The sequence below is a fragment of the Neolamprologus brichardi genome, chromosome 23 (genome assembly GCF_056152115.1).
Source record: "Neolamprologus brichardi isolate AB-2024 chromosome 23, ASM5615211v1, whole genome shotgun sequence".
Classification (NCBI taxonomy): Eukaryota; Metazoa; Chordata; class Actinopteri; order Cichliformes; family Cichlidae; genus Neolamprologus; species Neolamprologus brichardi.
In genome coordinates this window covers 39,795,993-39,807,517 of record NC_142125.1, presented here as the reverse complement: position 1 = coordinate 39,807,517, position 11,525 = coordinate 39,795,993, and the positions used below count along the sequence as shown (strand labels likewise).

Genomic DNA, 11,525 nt, shown 5'->3' with positions numbered 1-11,525 from the left:
AGCTTACAGCACCTGGTATTCCCAGGCGGTCTCCCATCCAAGTACTGACCAGGCCCAACCCTGCTTAGCTTCCGAGATCAGACGAGATCGGGCGTGTTCAGGGTGGTATGGCCGTAAGCGAGGGAAGCCCCCTAGAAAACACCTTTTATACTTGGCAAATGTCACACAGTTTCAAATATAGTATTGTGTTAAATTCCATATGTTACAGCGAAAGCATGCAGCTATTCGTTGTTAACGGTAGCTTCAACACTGAGCTGCAAAAATACTTTTCCCACAATAACATCTCCATAATAACACACGTTAGATTATTATAGAACCGTGTGTTTTGTAATTCAAACGTTTTTGTCGTTTGGAGACTTTAACTTCTATATAGAAGAGAAAACGTGTGCGTGTGTCGCTACAGCATGTATAAAAATGCTGTTTCTGAGCTCTGCTTTCGCTTACGGCCATACCACCCTGAACACGCCCGATCTCGTCTGATCTCGGAAGCTAAGCAGGGTCGGGCCTGGTCAGTACTTCGATGGGAAACCGCCTGGGAATACCAGGTGCTGTAAGCTTTTGCACTTCCACACACAAACTGCAGACGGCGCTAAAACTGTCACTACTCCTTCCTGTAGTCTCTAGTTTCCTCCTGCTTTCCTTGAAGCACAAAAGCGCCTCGCTGATCATTTCCTAGATGCTAATCAAGGAATATTTAAGTTATGTTTCCTTTTGACAGTAACTACTATAAAACCTAAAGCAGCACCTCACTGTCAATAATAGATTAAATGAACAAATCACATTACTATTGCAGAGTATAACATGGAGACATGAAGTAAGTTAGAGAAAAAAATAAAAACAAGAATTTAATATAATTATAAAAAACAGAAACAGTTTTGGTTTATAGTTTACAGAAAAAGATAAAACACTGCGTCATATTCATATAAATGCACCGATCTGACAGACTTGCACAGGGTACAAAGCAAAGGAAGTGTTGAGTTCATCTGCATGGAGCCTGAATGACCGTCTCAGCAGATCATGTATGTGGCATACGGCCAATACTGGACCAATGAGCAAGCTTTACCGCATCCCTGTCCTCTCATCTTAGTATTCATACTGAAGTTTGCATGTTGTGGAGTTTTGGGGGGGTTGTTGTTGTTTTTGGCTGTCATATTTTCCTTTTTAAAAAAACAGCACCTTGAAATATAAAAATGTGCTCGACAGTCCTGCTACTTTAACCACAAATCATTTCCTGAAACTCAGGAAAGCGTCCCTGTTGCTGAAAATCTCACATCTTCATCATATTTGGAGGAAGTGGCTTGCAGCTCTGGTCGGTAAGATGTTTCCCTGGAGGAGAGAGAAGGACATTTGAGAGATTGATGACTCACAAGAGTCTAATCACATCAGTGCAACCAGTGGTTACTTATATTAGTTTATTAATTAGAGATGAACCGATCTGATATTACGTATCGGTCCGATACTGACGTAAATTACTGGATCAGATATCAGAGAGAAATAAAAAATGTAATCCGATCCATTAAATATCACGAAAGCATCTCTCAAAACTTGCGACACGGCGTAACTCAGCTCATAACCTTTGCACGTTGGAGCAGTATGCGTCACGTGATAGAGTGGCTGTGGCGTGCGAGATCTGTCGGCGGTCTGGTTGAGCAGTTGGAGCCTCGCTACCAAACCGGCATTTCATCTCCGAGAAAGTTATCCCAGAGAGAAGTAAAGCAAGTGTGTAAGTTCATCTCTGAATATTTGTAAAGCATTCCCACGTTAAGCTTAACAACCGATATATGGAACGACTGCCTCTTCTCTCTTTCCAAAGATTCTTTCTTTTGTTTTCAATAGTTCTCATCACGCTGATTGATGTCCAAGGGGTCTCCTTTCCCATAAGTTTGATTCTAATTCCTACCGCGGTGATGTTAAATTGGGGTGAAACGTCATCATAACAGCTTTGACTGACAGCTGCAGTCACGGAGAAACTTGCGTATCTCTGTTCGCGAATAGCAGATAGAGCGTAGGCTCTGAGAGGACGCCCAGCGTTTACGCTACGAAAACACGACCCGATGTGTAAATCAGATCCAACTGAATGTCCATCCATCCATTCGCTTCCGCTTATCCTTTTTCAGGGTCGCGGGGGGTGCTGGAGCCTATCCCAGCTGTCATAGGGCGAGAGGCAGGGTACACCCTTGACAGGTCGCCAGTCTGTCGCAGGGCTAACACACAGGGACAGACAACCATTCACACTCACATTCATTCGCACATTCACACCTAGTGACAATTTGGATTATCCAATTAACCTATCCCCACAAGCTAACTGAATGTCATCAGAACATATTATATTATGAAATTTGTTTTCTTTTACTAATAAGTCGAGGATGAGGATTTGGAGAAACATTGAATATAGAAGTTTTCTATCACTGATGATCAGTTTCAATGGTTGATTGTAAACTCACTTTACTAGTCCTCCTTCTTTAATATTCCATCCAGCAAATCAGCCCCGGAGCATGATCCTACCACCACCAGGCTTAACATCTGGTACAGTGTTCTCAGATTTCAAAGAATCACCTTTGATACACCAAACATACTGTTGTCATTGTGGCCATATAGCTCAGTCATTGTCAAGTCTGCCCATAAAGCTGTCTTTCCAGAAGTGGTTGGGATCCTCAGTTCACAGTAATAAGAAATTCCCTCTGATCTAAGGGGGACTCTTTGGTCTTCTTCCAATCCTTGGCAAAGTGGTAACATATTAAAACAACTTGTAATTACAAACGATTGTTTGAAACGAATCTGTAATAAAAATGGCTTAAATGGTTTACGGTGAGTTCCTTGGACTTTCTGTTCTAAATATTGGTCAATCCAACAAGTGCTTTTAAGCTAATCCTTTTTACGCTGCGAAGAGAAACTAACACTTGTAGTCAGCCATGATCACTAATGAGAAGTTAATAGGGCTTGTTGAGTTATGAGGTGCAGAAACTTCAGCACCTCATATGAAAAGATTTGACTGTGTGTATGCTTTTGGCACTGTGTGCATTTGAGAAAATCCAAAATAAATTCAAACTTCTTTTTGAAAGCTGTTTTATAAATTTCAGTGGTATATTATTCATGCAATAGGGAGTTGTCTTCTCCAACTACTGGGGCTGAAATAAGTTCATCTAGTTTAGAAACTTCCACTGAACAGTCTATTATAGTGTCAGAACTAAGCATGTGCTTAAGAACTTAAACACTTTAAATGAGAATAATAGAAATTTTCCTTTACAGCTTCTACTCAAGTACAATCAATAAAGAAAACCACAGACTCTTTGATGTTTGTTTTGAAGGAAAAGTAATTTCCTGTAAATGTTTATCTGTGTGAGATTTTTCAGAAAACATCAATTTTGTTTAAACGTGAGATACACGGCCTATTCTTTCCTTGTTCTACTTTTGTCTCATCATTAATCTGATTACTGTGGAAGACAAGATGGAAATATAATATTCTCATGTTAAAAAGATAAAAAAAAGATTTTATCTAACTTTTCATGCCTGTGAGCATAAACATGAGCAGCAGCGCCCTCTGCAGTTTGTGTGTGGAAGTGCAAAAGCTTACAGCACCTGGTATTCCCAGGCGGTCTCCCATCCAAGTACTGACCAGGCCCGACCCTGCTTAGCTTCCGAGATCAGACGAGATCGGGCGTGTTCAGGGTGGTGTGGGAAATATATATATATAATACATATATATACAGTGGGGCAAAAAAGTATTTAGTCAGCCACCGATTGTGCAAGTTCCCCCACTTAAAATGATGACAGAGGTCAGTAATTTGCACCAGAGGTACACTTCAACTGTGAGAGACAGAATGTGAAAAAAAAAATCCATGAATTCACATGGTAGGATTTGTAAAGAATTTATTCGTAAATCAGGGTGGAAAATAAGTATTTGGTATCTGTATTTGGATGATTTTGTACCTGTTGATCTCATTTCTCACATTTGGAACATGATTTGCTGTGGAGCAGATTAGGTTCAAAGGATAACTTGACCCTTGATGTTAGCTGGATAAGACAGCGTTCTGCTTCATAGTAGCCATGTGGGGGACACAGCAAACATGTGGAAGAAGGTGCTCTGGTCAGATGAGACCAAAATGGAACTTTTTGGCCAAAATGCAAAACGCTATGTGTGGCGGAAAACTAACACTGCACATCACTCTGAACACACCATCCCCACTGTCAAATATGGTGGTGGCAGCATCATGCTCTGGGGGTGCTTCTCTTCAGCAGGGACAGGGAAGCTGGTCAGAGTTGATGGGAAGATGGATGGAGCCAAATACAGGAAGAAAACCTCTTGGAGTCTGCAAAAGACTTGAGACTGGGGCGGAGGTTCACCTTCCAGCAGGACAACGACCCTAAAGATGAAGCCAGGGCAACAATGGGATGGTTTAAAACAAAACATATCCATGTGTTAGAATGGCCCAGTCAAAGTCCAGATCTAAATCCAATCGAGAATCTGTGGCAAGATCTGAAAACTGCTGTTCACAAACGCTGTCCATCTAATCTGACTGAGCTGGAGCTGTTTTGCAAAGAAGAATGGGCAAAGATTTCAGTCTGTAGATGTGCAAAGCTGGTAGAGACATAAGGTGAACCGGATTATAAGGAGTACTGTCGATTTCCAGAAACACCAAAGGACTGATTTTTAGAGTGCCTTATTTTCCGAAAAACACAGTAATAACATAATAAAAACGGGCACTCTGATAGGGGGAAAACTGAGATTTCAGTAAAGCTCAGTCTAAAGCCCTTTCCTAATGATTTCCCTGTAACATTAGTCCTCGAGGACCCCGTCACAGCAAACTACTGTGAGCGCCACCAGACAGTTAATGAGACAAAAACGAGACGCTCTTACAGCCAGGAGGCTGCTTAGAGATGAAGCTTGATTAATTTGATTGATTATCTGTGAATAAGTCTTGAGCCTCTCCTCGGTTCTGTACTGAGCCAGATGTTCTTCTTCTTCCTTTCTTTAGACTTTCTGAAGGTCATTTAAAGTTTTTCTTTGGGCATTGACTGCTTTTTCACCCATTTTCAGTCCAGTCCTTGTACCTGATCATAGGGCTGTGCGATATGACCAAAATCTCATATCCCGATATAAGACATCTATCGTCCGATAACGATATAAATCACAAAAATTTTACATTTTCTGTAAATTCTGTGAATCTCGGGCAGCTCGACTTGCGTAAAGTGTTTCCAGCTGGGCGTGTATGAAACGATACATTTTTAGCCATAAGTTGTAACGGCCGCCGTTTTCTTTGTGAGTATTTATTACACGGCGTGCTGCGGGGAAAAGCCTGTTCTAACGTTTGAGTCTAAGCTTTATTTTTTAGCACCTGACGGCTCTTTTTTGCTTTTCATCCGTAAACACTCTGCATACTCTTTTACGTGATTACGTTTATTTTGAAAAGTCTCAACAGGATCTTGAGCTTTATTATGAAAGGTTTATGTGGAAGATAAACAAGCGGACACCGGTGGTTTTACCGTCGTTGTTGCTAACGACAACGCATAAAAACAAGCGCTTGTCCGTCTGTAGTGTGGTTATATTAAACATAAGAGGAAGAGAGAACTTTTTTTTTTTCAAATACAATACAAAACACACAACTTAGCAAAGAACCAATTTTAAATTTTATCTTTAGGTACTTTGTTACTAGCAACCTGTCACAGAAACACACCATTTCCTCTGATTTCTTTGGATTGGAAAAGTAACAGACAGAAAAAAGGGGACAGGCTGAAAAATCTATCTACAGTGGAGGAACAGTACCTGAAAGTCATGTAAAAAAAAATTCAGCAAACACCTGACACAGGACCTGAAAGATGCACTTGGTCCTTCAGTTGATCCATCTAGTGTTCACCAAAACTGCATCTCATGGTGTCAGTGAAGGGTGGCTGTCAAGAAGCCATTATTAAGGAAGGGAACAGGGAGAAAAGGCTGAGGGATGCCAAATTACACAAGAACTGGACTGAAAATCAGTGGCAGCAGGTCTTATGGATTGATGAACCAAAATTTGACATTTCTGGTTCAAATTGCTGGTAATATGTCTACAACCACCTATACACTACTGTACAGCTCTGTCATAGTTTGGGTCTGCATTTCAGCCAGGGTGTTGGGGATTTCATCAAAATTGATGGAATTATGAAAAGTACCACCAGACTTTGATGCACCATGCAATACCATCTGGAAAGTGTCTGATTGGCAGCAGCTTACTAAACACATCGAAACACCATCATTCATGGACTGACCTGAGCCGTGTGGGATCATCTCGGCAGAGAATGGAACAAAAAGGCAGCTAATATCGAAAGAAGAGCTCTGAATGTCCTTAAAGAAGCCCGGAGAAGTATTCCTGAAGACTACTTAAAGGAATTCCAAAGAAATGTGCCTAAGAGAGTTCAGGGTGTGCTGAAGATAAAGATGCTCAAGCTCATTAGCTCATTATATCAACTCTGTTTTTGCCTTTTATACTGTATTTTCATGTACACTTTTCAAATTTAAACTGTTCCACCCGTTTCCCATTACCCAGCAAGTTATATGTTAGAATTAAGGTGTGGCTCAAACTTTTGCACAGTCCTACATTTCACATCTGATTTGGCACCTGGTAAACCTTTAAAAGCACTGACCTATCTCTCCAACTATCTGTTTTAAACAACACGCACTTAGCAGCAGTTGTGTTGCGTTTTCGTCAGGTTAGTGGCTCAGACCTAAAACAGCCCAACATTATCTCTAATTCAGGTCTGGATCCAAACTGACCCATTAAAGTACGTGGTACTTCTTTTATTTGTACTCGTGTACTCAGGCATAAATTAGACTTTTCAGGTACAAACTAGATAACACAAAGAGGAGCTCTTATAAATAAGAATGAAACTGAGATGCCCACTGCAAGAAGATACACATCCAAGTGCTGAGATTGTAAAGATGAAAAGTGAGCAAAGGAAAATGAGTGTTTCAGGAGAAGGAGGCGGTTTCCTCTTTTTCCCATCTGGCAGCCTCACAGCGGGGAGTTATGAGGTAGCCCCAACCTACCTCACATCTCCCCGCTGTGCAAGAACAAGCTCAGCAACACAAGCATCCTCTGTCTTTCGCGAGTGCATACGTGCACATCTACAGTGCTGCATGCGGATTAACGCATTTTCTTGGAGCACCTACACAAGCTGCAATATACAGATCATGTTTCACAGCGCTACAGCAAGAGGTAAACACCTCCCTCTGTTTGTGCTTCATTCTAGCTTCTCCCTTCTCTTCCCAACCACACACAGCAACACCTTTCTCTTGTGAATTTTATTTTAATCCTTAATATAAAGACAGCTATAAATTAGGATAACCAAACCTGATTTAATTGAATTGTGAATAGTGCAGAATAGTGCAGAATTGTGCTGCTCTGTAATTAAATTGAGACGTGGAGTCAAAATTCCCACCTAGATTGAGTGAGATGAAATATAAATCGGCTCTCCTCTAACTGACTTTATAGAAATAATTACATAAGCTGCATTTATAACTGTTATTAAATAACAGCAGCACACGAGAACTAAAGTGTAATCCCAGCACATTTCGCTTCGCTTGCACTGATTCTTTAGAGATGACGACTGTGGTGGGTAATTAAGGGCAAACAATAAACAAGTCGCATGAAAAATGGAGGCCGCATTACCTTTCCAAAGCTTCCTTTCCCGATGGCCCGCAGTATCTGGAAGTGGTCAAAGTTGACTGTGGAGAAAATGAGAAGCAGTTAGTGAGTGCGTGTCAGTTTGAGCTGAGCTATAAAACAGGGAGCATGACATGTACAGCACTGTGCAAAAGTCTTGAGCCATCCCTCATTTGCTTCCAGGGATCCGGACCTCCCTGTAATTCCATGTATGTATTAAGGAATAGCTCTCCAGGCTTTTTAAAGGGTTTCTGATTTTTAATCCAGGGCTTGTATTTGACCAGTTTTTGTCTGTTAAGACCTTTCACACTAATCTCTGAAACATTCAAACATAAACAGACACCTAAGTCAGAGAAAGGACCAGAAAACTTAACAAAGAACCAATTTTAAATTGTATCGTAACACATTTACTTGCAGCCTACTGCAAAAAAACAAAACCCCACATCATTTGTTCTGACTTCTTTAGTTAAAGAATGCAGTTAATAACACCGTTAACACAGACTGACCTGGCAAAACATGAAAAAAATAAGACTTTTGCTCGGTACTGCATGAGAAATGGAAATCCAGACTCTTTCTGTGCACTTCACAATGTATCGCTGCACTTTGGCATTACTGTGCAGATTAAATGTTTTTTTCAAAGAATTAAAAAGTCGGAGCGCAGTGGGAGAGAATAATGTGTGTGTTGGATAATGAAATGGGAAAGACTGAAAGGTAGAAATAATGAATCACAACAGTCAAAATGTGAAAAAACAAAAACATTTTCCCTGGAGGATCTGTGCAGTGACACACCGTCACAGTATCGACGACTAGCAAGCAAAACAAAACCCCAGAAATAACATTTATTAAATGAAGACTCAGTTAAACCTTTTTTAAACTTCACATCTGAATAACAAATAACACACGCAGCACATAGAAACAAATATCTAAAATGAGTTAGATCCCAGAAAGTTAGACACGCTTTCATAAGTTTTATGATCGACTTTTACGAGATTAAATTTGAGCAAGTAAAGACATTTCACAGCTCAGAGGCAGGAGAGTTGTACTTCAGAAAGACATCCAGCTCAGAGCGCTCAACTCATTCATCTTACTTTATTTTCCTATTTCAGTATGCATAATAACACAGCCAGATATTTTCATTCATTGCCACTGAAGCAGATGCATGTGTGTGTTCTGCAGACTGATTGAATCCTTCTGTACGCAGCTTAAAATGAGTCCTGAGGAAAAAGGTTGAATGGAAGTGGTGAGGAAGAGTGTCATGTTTTTTTCCTCTGTAATAAATAAACTAAATAATAAGCACAAATATTTTTGTTTTCCAAATATATTTTTTATGAGCGCTGAACATGTGATCAAGATTAGACGATAAATCGATAAATACAAGATTAATTTCACTATTCTGCTGTATTTCTACTTAACACCTACCTGACTCACTTTTGAATTAAATTAATGCAACATGTGAGACTAATATTTGTAATCAGATCTTAATTTATGCAAAAATATCCATCATAGACCCGAGAAAAAAGCGTGAATAAAAAGAACACCCAATCCATGATATTAAAAAAGCCTTGATCATTAATAGCAAGTCTTTTTAATATCAACCAATAAGAGTAAAGTTAGCTTAAAGGCAAAAAAGCCAAAACCCCTGTTTTTCAGGCAGAGGAGAAAAAGAGGAGCTTTGTTTAAGATGAAGAAGCATGCAAAGCTACTCTAGTAGAGTCCAAGAATAAGAATATCATGTTGGAAACGAACATGAGGATGATCAAAACACATTCCCTCCAACAAATAAATACTATAGAGAGCGGAGCTGCTTCATCATTTTAAAAAAACAACGTCTTTGGCACAAACACAAGCGCTCAGGAATCAGATTAACCAACAACAGACAAGATTTGTTTCAACAAGTAAAGAGTAATGAGCTAACACTGAGTAACTGTTGCCAGTAAAATCAACAGTTGCTAACTTTCACATGCAGCAGCTCATTAAGACACTTAAAAGAAATCGGATTAAAGACATTTAAATGTTGGTTGTATTTTCCTTCCCGATGCATGTGAAAGGTTAAGACTTACATCTCCAAATGTAGTGGAACTGATTTGAACCAGAGGACTCAGCCACACTGTTACTATGTACTGCATAAACACGTTTACCGATGAAGGTAAATCAGACGCTGTCCTGACTGTGTGGCTAAATTTTGTGCTGAAAGCATCAAATCAATTTAATATGATTAACTTGCTATGAGAGGTTTTTACTCCAAGTGTGACTTTTTCTGGGTTCATACACCTTTCAGGGTCAAATTCAAGCACTTTGTAAGCACGTTTAATGTCCATTTTCAAACTTTTCCAGCACATTACCATAAAAAGGATGCATATTTCACTTCGCATCACCTGAGTAAGACCATGTGAAAGGCCAAATTAATACGTTTTTCATCAGATATTGATGCTTCTTTCTTATGTGACACAAAAAATAGGAGGAGACAGATCTTTGCTTGTGTTGTTTTTTTAAGTTTATTCATTCAAAACTAACTGTAAGACGCTTAACTACATTGCAGTCTGTGTTATTGTTGTAGACCTAATTATCACCTTTAAAGTGTTTGTGCTAATAACATCATGTAGAGTAAGACAGGCATAGAGAACAGCACTGACTGGGAAAGGCTTTGAACAGATGAAATACTCAGATCAATTAAACACTTTAAAAATGCACAAGCGTCTTTCAAAAACCTATTTATTTAATCTATCATCATTGATATTATTATGTACAGTTATAATGTACTGTTCATCTCACTTAAATAAACAGGCAGCCTTAAAGTGTGAAATAGTCACTTGTCTACTGTCTCAGTGGCTGATAGTGTCCCACAGGCCTCAATGTGAGCTTGAAGACATTATGTTTAAATTGTTTAATGATAAACAGATTTTGAATGAAAGCGAGGAAACTTCGGTAGCACAAAAAAGTGCCTATTCTTTGTTCCCATATGGTTCAGTCATATTACCGTTATTTCCCCCTAAGGTGTTCCCAAAGACACCGGGTTAATACTTGAAAAAGCTGCAGCAACACACAAAAATAGAATCAATATTCTGTTTCCTTGGTGACAACGCTGCTTTTAGCCTTCAATCAGAAAGCTTGACGTTGGCTAGTTAAGCACCGGGCTAACGTTTAAAGCTTTCACTCGAGGGAAGTAACTCGTATTACTGCTACTGCTGTGTAATCTTAGTTAAATTCACAGCATATTCTAGAAGTTACCCTGCAATAACTAACTGTTAGAATAGCGGCACCGTATTGTATCGCACTGAGTGCACTTCAATCCTTTATCTCGCGAGTTTGCTAGCTAGCAAAATAATAATACCAATTTTAAAAAATAACATGTGTAACGTACACACTCGAGAAAATTATTTACTAGGACTTACGCAAACTCCCCTGTTGTGAAAACGTACAAATCCTTCTTGCAGACTCCTTCTTGTATTTTTCGTTTTCCACCAAACACTCATTAAAACGGCCTCCAGGCACGTTAGTGCGCTCACCCCCGACTGATCAGGGAGTGGGTGGGGGGGTCACACATTGAAACAGACTAACGTGCAGAGGTACAAGGCAGCACAGGCAGAGAAATGTTGCTTTTAGACTTTTCGACTCATTTTATTTCTCTATCTGATAAGAAAACTATTCAATCAGATAGTTATTTGTGGTGAATGAAATACGGTTACAGTTTCAAGAAGTTTTAAGCACCAAATCCGAAATCCAAGCACTGCAATATTAAAATCCAATTGAATTTCTTGTTTGCTCCGAAATCTACGACATGACTATATACAGAAAAGCTTGACATGGTATGCAAAAAAAAAAAAAAAAAAAAAAACGAAAAAAATACAAATACACGAACAAAAAATGTTTTAACTGTCAGTTTTGTCA

General features: G+C 39.4%; 2 non-coding genes and 1 pseudogene across 2 annotated transcripts; 1 reads left to right on the top strand and 2 right to left on the bottom strand.

The window, feature by feature from the left end:
- Positions 1-119, bottom strand: LOC148096333 (5S ribosomal RNA). Its single transcript, XR_015717255.1, has one exon. It is a non-coding gene; the product is annotated as a 5S ribosomal RNA (ribosomal RNA).
- A 319-nt stretch (positions 120-438) lies between these two features.
- LOC148096332 (5S ribosomal RNA) lies at positions 439-557 on the top strand. Its single transcript, XR_015717286.1, has one exon. It is a non-coding gene; the product is annotated as a 5S ribosomal RNA (ribosomal RNA).
- A 3,010-nt stretch (positions 558-3,567) lies between these two features.
- LOC148096331 (5S ribosomal RNA) lies at positions 3,568-3,686 on the bottom strand (annotated as a pseudogene).
- Positions 3,687-11,525: the final 7,839 nt, after the last annotated feature.